This window comes from Myodes glareolus, chromosome 13, assembly GCF_982192425.1.
Source record: "Myodes glareolus chromosome 13, mMyoGla1.1, whole genome shotgun sequence".
NCBI lineage: Eukaryota > Metazoa > Chordata > Mammalia > Rodentia > Cricetidae > Myodes > Myodes glareolus.
Window position 1 is genome coordinate 21,157,184 of NC_142038.1, and position 9,873 is coordinate 21,167,056.

The 9,873-nt window shown below is 44.1% G+C and overlaps 1 long non-coding RNA gene across 1 annotated transcript; it reads right to left on the minus strand.

Moving 5' to 3' along the window:
* Window positions 1–219: 219 nt before the first annotated feature.
* Window positions 220–1,413, minus strand: LOC146891695 (uncharacterized). The gene is made up of 2 exons (XR_014996927.2): window positions 1,211–1,413; window positions 220–799 (listed from the first exon to the last, which is right to left on the minus strand). It is a non-coding gene; the product is annotated as an uncharacterized LOC146891695 (long non-coding RNA).
* Between the last annotated feature and the right edge of the window lie 8,460 nt (window positions 1,414–9,873).

Below are 9,873 nucleotides of genomic sequence, written 5' to 3' on the forward strand. Positions count from 1 at the left end.
TTGTATACATAATAAATAAATAAATATTAAAAAAAGAATCATTGATGAATCCAGTGTCATGAAAGTTTTGTGCTTTATTTTCTTTGGATAGTTATATGGTCTTAGGTCTTTGACTTGAGTTAATTTTCCAGACAGTTACATAAGGAGGACAATCTGATAAAAAAATACCTTTTATGCATGTATGAAATTGTCAAAGAATTAAGTGAAAATACTATAAGAATTTTGACTGTATTATTTATTTATTGTGTTTGTTCGAGGGGTAGGTCAGAGAATAAATAATGGGTGTCAGTTTTTACCATAACTTAGAGCCTGGAGATTGAACTCTGGTCTTCAGACTTGACGACAAATCAACGGAGCCATCTTTCTATCCTGGGCAGGTGCTGGCAGGAGTCTGGAGCTGCCCACCTGGGAGGCAGGCGGGAGAGGGTGGCCAAGACCTCGAACTTCAGTTTGGGAACTCTCAGGAGCAGTTTAAAATAGCCTGCCAAAGGCGTAAAGAGCTCTAGAAAGGGCCGTTTGGTGAGTGATGACTTCATGTTCAAGCTCAAACGTGAGGACCCAGTAAACAGGTCCCCAAATGGCCGTGTCCACAGGGCTGCCAATCAGGTCATTACAAGTAGGGCAAAGGTCTCATGAAGAGCTGCGTCTTCCAGCTCCGCTCCAGGCTCGGCTTCAGCGTCCAACCAGGGGCTTTCCTAGAGATCTCAGTTCTGGAATTACAATCAGGTGATTTGCCTCTGCATCACGCTCTGGCTTTCCTCCAAGCAATAGCCCCAAGGGCGCTCTTTCTTCCAAGTTCCTGGTTTTTTGGGGGTGGTGCAGAGGAGGGGAGGTTACTTAACTCCTGCCTGAAGCTGGCCTTCAGATAATGTATTCACCGACACCATAAATACCCAGCCCATGCCTATGCTACTTTGGGGATCTGAGAGAACCCCAGGGTTCTGTGCCAAAGGCTAATTGGTAGAACTAGTTCTGCATTCACTGGGGACTTCTGTGGAGTCGGATAAGCTTTCTAAGACTGGGGAGGTGGGAGAGAGAGTGAGGACACAGTCTGGGAAGTGCACCAGAGAGGCCAGCCCCGAGTTTAGTTTAGTGGAAGGTCCCTTTGTGCTATTCGGGTTTGACAGCAGAACGGACCCGAGAAGGCCAGGTGTTAATGCGAGGCTGTGTTCACACATCCTCTGTCCGTTGTCCGTAAGCTAGTACTTACTGACACTCGGGTCCTGCTGTGGCCGCTCCCTTCTCCCGATACCCAGGTATTCTTTACCCGCCACTACCGCGCAGGAACACCAGCTATCCGTTTTCATTTGAACTTCACGTAATCAATCAGCTCCAGCTATCAAGCTGTGCTACTGCACCCTTCTCTCTCCGCTAGCACCAGCCCGTTCCCCCGTTCTCAGCGCCACCAGGTGTCTATAGTGGGGAACAGCAGTTCTAGAAGCAGGAGGAGGAGGGAAGCAAGTTTCCCATTTTCCACCCAAGTCATTCGGCTGTGCCCCGCAAGGCAGCCTCTTCTTGTCCCAAGAGTTGAAGTTTCCTGAGTGATTTTTCCAGTACTAGCAGAACCCGCCTCAGTGTACCAAGACAGTGTCTTTGTTTTCGTACGCGTGACGTTTTAGTAATCCCAACTGTTTGCTTTCGTTCCTTATCTGCCAGTATAGCAGGACCCTGAAGGAACTATCTTTAAACAATTTAAAGTTATTTTATTAATGTCTACTTAACGATTGCTCGTATTACACTCTGCACTGCGGCCCAAGGTGTGGTTTCTCTCTTTTTGAACCTTGTCTGTAGAAATACTTTATATTCTTTGCTTTTAAAAATTCAGCTTCTCTGATTTTTTTAGTGAGTCTCAGTGATACACTTTCCGTAGCTATAGTTTCGTTAGTCTTCATGACTGTCTTGTCCTTCACTGCATCAGCACTTTCTACCTGTTTACTTACTGTACTGGCTGGTGTGTGTGTCACCTTAACACTAGCTAGAGTCATCAGAGAGGAAAGAGCCTCAGCTGAGGAAATGCCTCCAGGAGATGCAGCTGTAAGGCATTTTCTCAATTAGTGATCAATGGGGGAGGACCCAACCCATGATGGGTGGTGCTATCCCTGGGCTGGTGGTCCTGGGTTCTATAAGAAAGCAGACTGAGCAAGCCATGGGGAGCAAACCAATGAGCAGTACCCATTCATGGTCTCTGCACCAGCTCCTGCCTCCAGAATCCTGCCCTGTTTGAGCTCCTGTCTTGACTTCCTTCAGTGATGAACAGTAATGTGGAAGTGTAAGCCAAATACACCCTTTCCTCTCTAAGTGACTTTTAGATCGTGGTATTTTGCTTCAGCAACAGAAGCCCTAACTAAGATGCTTACTGCGGGTAGACTTTGGTTATTGCATGCAGTGAGGCTTCAAGTACTTTTGCCCATGAATTTTGATGCAAAGATGTGTACCTTTGTAGGTGTGTCTCTAGAGAGGAATTCTTGTGTCACAGTGCAGGTGTGTATTCGACTGCAGTGGACCATATCACATGGCTGTCTACATGGATGTACCCATTAGACTCCACTAACTGCCACTGAGTTCCTGATTCCCACATGCTAATCAGTCTTTGACATGGCAGGCTTCTACAACTGAGCATGGCTGGCAGAAGTCCATGATCTTAGTTGTACATTTCTGTGTACTAAAGTATCTCCTTTTCTTTGTTGTGGTTTTAAAATTAGCCAGGCTGTGTTAGTACATGCCTTTAAATCCTGCACTCGGAAGACAGAGGCAGGCCGATCTCTGTGAGTTCGAGGCCAGGCTGGTCTACAAAGTGAGTTCCAGGACAGCCAGGGCTACACAGAGAAATCCTGAAAAACCAACCCTCCCCAAAAAACCCTCATGAAATTAAAAAGCATGACAAACCATCATTTGGACAAAACAGTAGCTTACAGAATGGGAAGGAGTTTTTAACCATTATATATTTGATAGAGGTTTAACATCTAATATACACAAGCACACACACACATACATAAAACTAAAAAACAAAACAGAAAAAATGAAACAACCCCACAAAGAACTGAACATAAAGTAAACAACCAAAGACAGGGTTTCTCTGTGTAACTCTGGTTGTCCTGGAACTCACTCTGTAGACCTGGCTGGCCTTGAACTCACAGAGATCCACCCGCCTCTGCCTCCTGAGTACTGGGATTAAAGGTATTTACTATCACCACCAACTGAGAAACACTTAAAGAAATGTTCAACATTCTTAGCTATCAGTGAAAAGCAAGTTAAAACTACCTTGAGATTTCGTCTTACCCCAGTCAGGAGGGCCAAGATCAATAAAACAAATGGCAGCTCGTGCTGGTGAGGATGTGGGGAAAAGGCTGGTGGGATTGCAAACTGGTACAGACATTATTGAAATCAGTGTGGAAGTTCCTCAAAAACCTGAAGTCAGTCTACCTCAAGACCTAGGTACACCGCTCTTTGGCATACACTGAAAGACACTACATCCTGCTACAGAGATACTTGCTAATCCATGTTCACTGTTGCTCTATTCGTGATAACCAGAAACTGGAAACAGACTAGATGTCCATCAACTGACGAGTGGGTAATGAAAATGTGGTATACTTTCACAATGAAATATTATTCAGCTGTTGTGGAAAATGAAATTATAAGGTTTGCAGATAAAAGGATGAAGTTAGAAAAAAGTCATTTCTTTTTTCTAAGGTAACTTGGTTCTAAGGTAACCCAGACCCCAAAATACAAATATGGGGAGGGACAGCTAATGCTAACAGTGATTTACAAAACCTTATGGAAACCTTCTACTGTGGAAGCTTCCTAAAATACAGACTTATATGAAAGGAATCTAAATGGTGTCACCAAATAATAGGGGAGACAATACCACTAAGTAAAACCTCTGGTGCCTGGGCTGGGTTCACATCTTGTTGAATCTTTACCAAAAGGGGCCTTATAGAAACCCACAAGCCTCACAGGCTATTGCCAAGACTATTGGTTACTCTCCATCACCTAAGAGTAAGGCCTTAATGTCTTTTTGAAAATAAATCTTATTTAATGTCATCCAACACAGAGAAATTGAGCTAGTGGCTAATTTGAAGTGTCACCTCTCCTGACTAGTGTACATGGTTCTAGAAAGCACTCTGCACACTTCCAGAAGAGAAAGGTAATCAATCCCCAGTATCACCCATCTACAACCCCTGTGACCTACAACACTGACCTGCCTGCGAAGATACCGGTACCATAGCAACACAGCTGTTGTGGGAGTAACAACCGCTTGTTGATTAGACTTAAGGGCTACTCCATGAAATGGATCCCATACCTGCCACTCTTAAAGTGGTAAACAGTCTAGGACTAAATGACTCACAGGCCGGGATAAACCTGCTGCTGTTATTCTGCTAAAGGAACATAGTGATAAAATGATTCCTAATAATGGACTGCTATACCCATAGATCAGTACCTCATTCAACCCATTTCAGAAAAGATTTTTTTAATTTAAATTTATTTATTTTTTTAAAAAACAATATTTTCTCATTTTACACACCAATCCCAGTTCTCCCTCCCTCCCCTCCTCCTGCTCACTCTACCTCCCCCACTCTCCATCAATTCCTCAGAGGGTAAGGCTTCCCAAGGGGAGTCAATAAAGTCTAGCACATGACTTTGAGGCAGGACCAAGGCCCTTCACACTATATCGAGGTTGAGCAAGGTATCCCTCTGAAAGGAATGGGCTCCAAAAAGTAAGTTCAAGCACTAGGGATAAATCCTGATCCCACTGCTAGTGGCCCCACAGACTGCCCCAGTCATACAACTGTCGCTCATATTCAGAGGGCCTCATTTGGACCTATACTGGCTCCCCCACTGTCTGTCTAGAGTCAGTGAGCTTCCATTAGCTCAGGTCAACTGTTTCTGTGGGTATTTGCATCATGGTCTTGACCCCTTTGCTTATGTTATCGCTTCTCCCTCTCTCTGACTGGACTTTGGGAACTCAGCCCATCGGAGAAGCTGCTTCTTACAGCACGTGGGGATTAATGCTGAGGCTCACAACTGGACAGCGTGCAGAGTGAGAGGCTTTGGATCACTCGTGCCTCAATGGGACGTTTTCAGCAAACCCCTCCCCTTGAGGCTCAGCGAGCTACGCAGCAGAGGAGGCGGGAAGATTGTAAGAGCCAGAGTGATGGATGAGTCCAAGGAACACAGCGTCCTCCAGACACAACAGGACGGGAGCCTGTCCGCCCTCTGCCCTCACGGAGACTGTGGCAGCACACAGGGCCTGCACAGGTTCGAGGCAAATAGGGTCCCGGCTCTGAGAAGGGGAAGTGGGCACAGGCTCCCACTTCTAACCAGAAAACTCTCTGCAGCTGAGACTGGCTGGCAAAGGGAAAATCTGCTTTTTCTAATAGAGCAATATTGAGGATATTAAGCACACTCCAAGGCAGGCTCCATGTCAGGCAAAGCTGGCTAACGCCAAACTCCATAGCATTTCTGTGGAGTTGTGTTTCATTTTGCTTTGTTTTTGCATTTTGCATATTTTCCTTGTTGGTCTCTTGCTTATTTATTTTGAATTTCATTTTTGTGGTTTTTTTTTTGTTTTGTTTTGTTTTTTGAGGGGATTTTCTTTTTGAGAAAAAAAGAACAGAACATAAAGCCAGGTGAGTGTAGAGGTGGGGAGGACCTGCGGAGAACTGGGGGAGGAAAAAATTAGTGGAAATATATTTTATAATTTTTTTTCAATTAAAAAAAAACCCGAAAATATAAATAAATTCTCCAGGCTGTCAGTATGTTCTCACAGCAGCAGGCCGTTTGCACCATCTAGTGGCGATGTTAATTAATCTCCTGCATTCAGTGCTCAGCTGTGTGGGCCTCCACCCCAACCTGAGGAACACTGACCCTTGTTGGGCTTCCTGGTTTGATCCGTGGGTCCCAGGTTTTGAAGAGCACTCAGCTGGGTCCTGCTGGGGGTAGGGCTTCCTATGAGTTGAGTCCCCGATCCTTAGCTATCTCTGCTTGGTTGTGACTGGAGCCAGCTTGCTGTCCCTCGGGATGTCACAGTAGTTTGTATTTACGACTCCAGTGAACTTCTCTTGCAGAGATTTGAGAAAACTGCTTGGTTTACTATAAACCTGAAAGACAAGGACCCAACTCCATAAGCCTGCTTCTTTATAGGAAGCCTTCTAGTGATCTGTTAGGAATGAGGAGGGTGAGGTAAGGTAGGAAGAAGGTCACTTTGCACACTATGTGCTTGCTGAGCAGCCGGAAGCTCTAACCAGCTTTCTGGTGTTAGAAAGCATGACTGGGGGTGGGGCTGTATACACCCTTTGCTTGATGAGAACCTAGAGGTCATTCATCTTTGGTTATCTCCACAGTATAAAAAGTAGTGTTTGTCTTAACATTCTTTCGTAAAGTTATGACAACTTGAAATGGCTCCAACTGAGACAGTTTTGTCTGAAAAAGAAATTGAATGTTTTCAGAAGCTCTGACTTCATTCTTCATGCCTACTGTGGTGTGAACTAAGTGTTGCAGCCTCCACTTTTGTTTGTGTGGGTGAGAGCATGTGTGTATGTGTGTGTGAATGTGTGTGTCAGCGTGTGTCCATTTCCTTACCTGTGATGCAGACAGTCCAAGACTACAGGCTATTGTCTACATTCTCAATAATAATAACCATTACAAAGTAAATCACAGCACAGGACAGTCGCCCAGGGGTTGAGTTTGCACTTAGCGTGCGAAAGACTCTGAGCTCAATCCACAGCACCAGAGTGTTAGAACACAGAACTTTCTCATGAGCCAGGGACGGGCCTGGCGAAGGGGGTGAGGGGCATAGTAAAGGAAGCGATGGCTTCTAGAGGCCTACAGGTCTCTTTTAGGGTACCAGAGGTTAGCATTTTACATTAACATACACTGAAGCAAAGCTTGAATAGAGAGCATTTTAGTGAAACATAAGAAGCCTCAGCTGTACACACACACACACACACACACACACACACACACATGGTTTCTCTGTAGCTCTGAAGCCTGTCTTGGAACTCTCTCTGTAGACCAGGCTGGCCTTGAACTCACAGAGATCCACCTGCCTCTGCCTCCTGAGTGCTGGAATTAAAGGCATGCTTCACTATCGGCCCAGTAACTCTTAATAGCTATGTGACCTTGGGAAAGTTACCTGCCCTTCTCAACTTTAGTTTCTTCATTTTATTGTAATATACTGAGGGTAGTAGGTTCATTTCATTGTTTTTTTTTTGTCATTTAGTTATTTAATTTTCCTCTCTCTCTTTCTCTCTCTCTCTCTCTCTCTCTCTCTCTCTCTCTCTCTCTCTCTTTCCGCCCCCCTCAAGATAGGAGTTTATATTATAGCCCAGGTTAGCCTGGAGCTCAACTATAGTGTCCAGACTAGTGTAGAACTTAACCAAATCCCTCCAGTCTCAATCTCCTAAGGGTTGGGGATATGGTTGTGAGCCGCCACACGAGGTTTTTATTTAAATATCTTAAGTGAGTCGTTATTATGGAGTAAGGCACATAGTGTGATGACTAATTTTTCAAATTTATTAGATTAAGAAATATCTAGGGTATTGGTTAGGTATAGGAGATCTCTTGTTTGCTTCCTGGCCACCCAGCAGCTCAGACCCAAAATAATCACACAGAAACCATATATTATTTAAAACACTGCTTGGCCAATGACTCTAGTGTATTTCTGGCTAACTGATATCTTAAATTAACCCATTCGCCACGAGGCTGTGGCTTACAGGGTAAAGTTCCCAGCATCTGTCTCCGGTGGGACTACATGGCTTCTACCTGCTCTACCTTTTTTCTCTCAACATTCGATTTAGTTTTCCCCCCACCCCCGCTTAGCTGTACTCTGATCTATCAGGCCAAGCCAGTGTCAAGCAATGCATAGACAGAAGGACTTACCACATCATTTCCTCTTTTCTGTTTAAATAAAAAAAAGGTTTTAACTTTAACTTAATAAAATTACATATAACAAAACAGGTATCAAGTAAGAATTATAGTTACAATATTTGTATCTACTTTATCTTTTATCATAACTAAAGAAAACTGTAACTATCCATTCTTCAACTCCATCAAAGACTCCAGAAGGATATACTATTACCTAAGTAAACAGGAAATGCATTGTAAGCAACTTCCAAAACTCTAAAATTGACAGAGACATCTCGCTGCCTGGACAGTCCCCAAAGTTCTTCTGTAATGTTGAGACATCCATCTTCAGCCTATGGGACCATAGTATCTGACAGACTTTTCCATGAAGCAGGAAACCCCCCACATCAGTCAGGCACAGGTTTTGTTGTTTCTAGAGAGAATTAATTGAGGGAAAGAGCTGCCCTGGATGTGGGTGGCACCATTCCGTGGATTGGAACCCCAGTTTGAGGGGAAAGTGGGAAAGAAGGCCAGGTGGGTGCCTGCGTTCTCCAGTCTCTGCTTTCTGATCTGATGGGGAATCTCCATCAACCAATGGCTTTTGAGAGGCTGGACCATGTGGGACATGGCTTTGGGTACCAAAACTGATCCTCTTGGCTACAGCCTTTCTGGACTCTCAAACTGCGAAGGAGCCAGAATAAACCCTCCTTAAGTTGCTTCTCTTTTTAATTCTTAAAAATAATTTATTTATTTCACATGCACTGGTGTTTTTCTTGCTTGTGTGTCTGTGCGAGGGTGCTGGATCTCCTAGAATTGGAGTTACAGACAATTGTGAACTTCCATGTGGGTGCTGGGAATTGAACCTGGGTCCTCTGAAAGAGCAGCCCGTGCTCTTAAGCACCAAGTCATCTTTCCAGCCCCCTTGAATTGTTTCTTGTTAGGTATTTGGTCACAGCATTGAGAAAAGTAACTAATACACAAGGTATATAGTAAGTGCTCAATAAAAGTCACTTAAAATTAGAAGGGAATTAGCTTCATTTCTGTACTGTGTACTGTGGAAACAAGCCTCTCTAATTATAACCAAGTCCCTATACTTTACACAGTTGTCCTTCTAAGCAGTATGATGTGACAGAGTCATTTCTGAGATCATGTTTTAAGAGGGCTGTGATTTCTGGCTTCTTGGTTTTTCTCACACCAGGGGAGATACTCAGGGCACCAAGGAGAAGGTCATCTTCACAAGGCACCAGTTCTGGCATCAGCCAGGGAGGAGATGAATCTTCCCGTCACCATCTTAAGGAACACTGAGGTGTGTTCTCCAGCCCCAGGCCAGAGCAAGTCTGGTTGGTGACTCTGCTACAAACTTCTGAGATACCTGGGTCAGATGCTCCAGCTAATCACACTGGAATTCCTTAGCTGTGAGAAGATAGGCATTGCCAAGTGCCAACCTTTTGCCACACAGCTCTATGTTTGTTTGTTGTTGTTGTTGTGAATTAAATAGTGAGCCAGTGACCCATGTGTTAACACCTTGCCCCCACTATGTCCTAGGAAAATAGCATTCTATTTTCTGTTTTTGGAAATAAATTTCTGTTTTCAGAATAAAGTTTTGTTTTCAACAGTAGGTGGTAAGAAATCATTCCATCCATCCTAAGACTTACACTGAAGAGCATCTTTTATATGCCATTGCTCTCTTAATTCTAGGGACCAAACTCAGGAATTTTGTTTGTTTCTCTATGTAGCGTTGGAGCTTGTCCTGCTGTCCTCGAACTCACAGAGATCTGCCTGCCTTTGCCTCCTGAGTGCTGGGATTAAAGGTGTGCGCCACCACTGCCCCACCAAAGTTGGGATTTTATGCATGCTAGTCAAGAACTACAGCCCAGCCCTTCTTTTCTTCATTATGCACCTAAGATAGTTGTGCATCTTCCAGTGGATGGCGTCTCAAATATGAGGAAATACTGTTATTTTCCTAAATGACCACATGACTATGTGATCAATAATTCCTCAGTGGTGCAGATCTTATTTCTGAAGCCAATG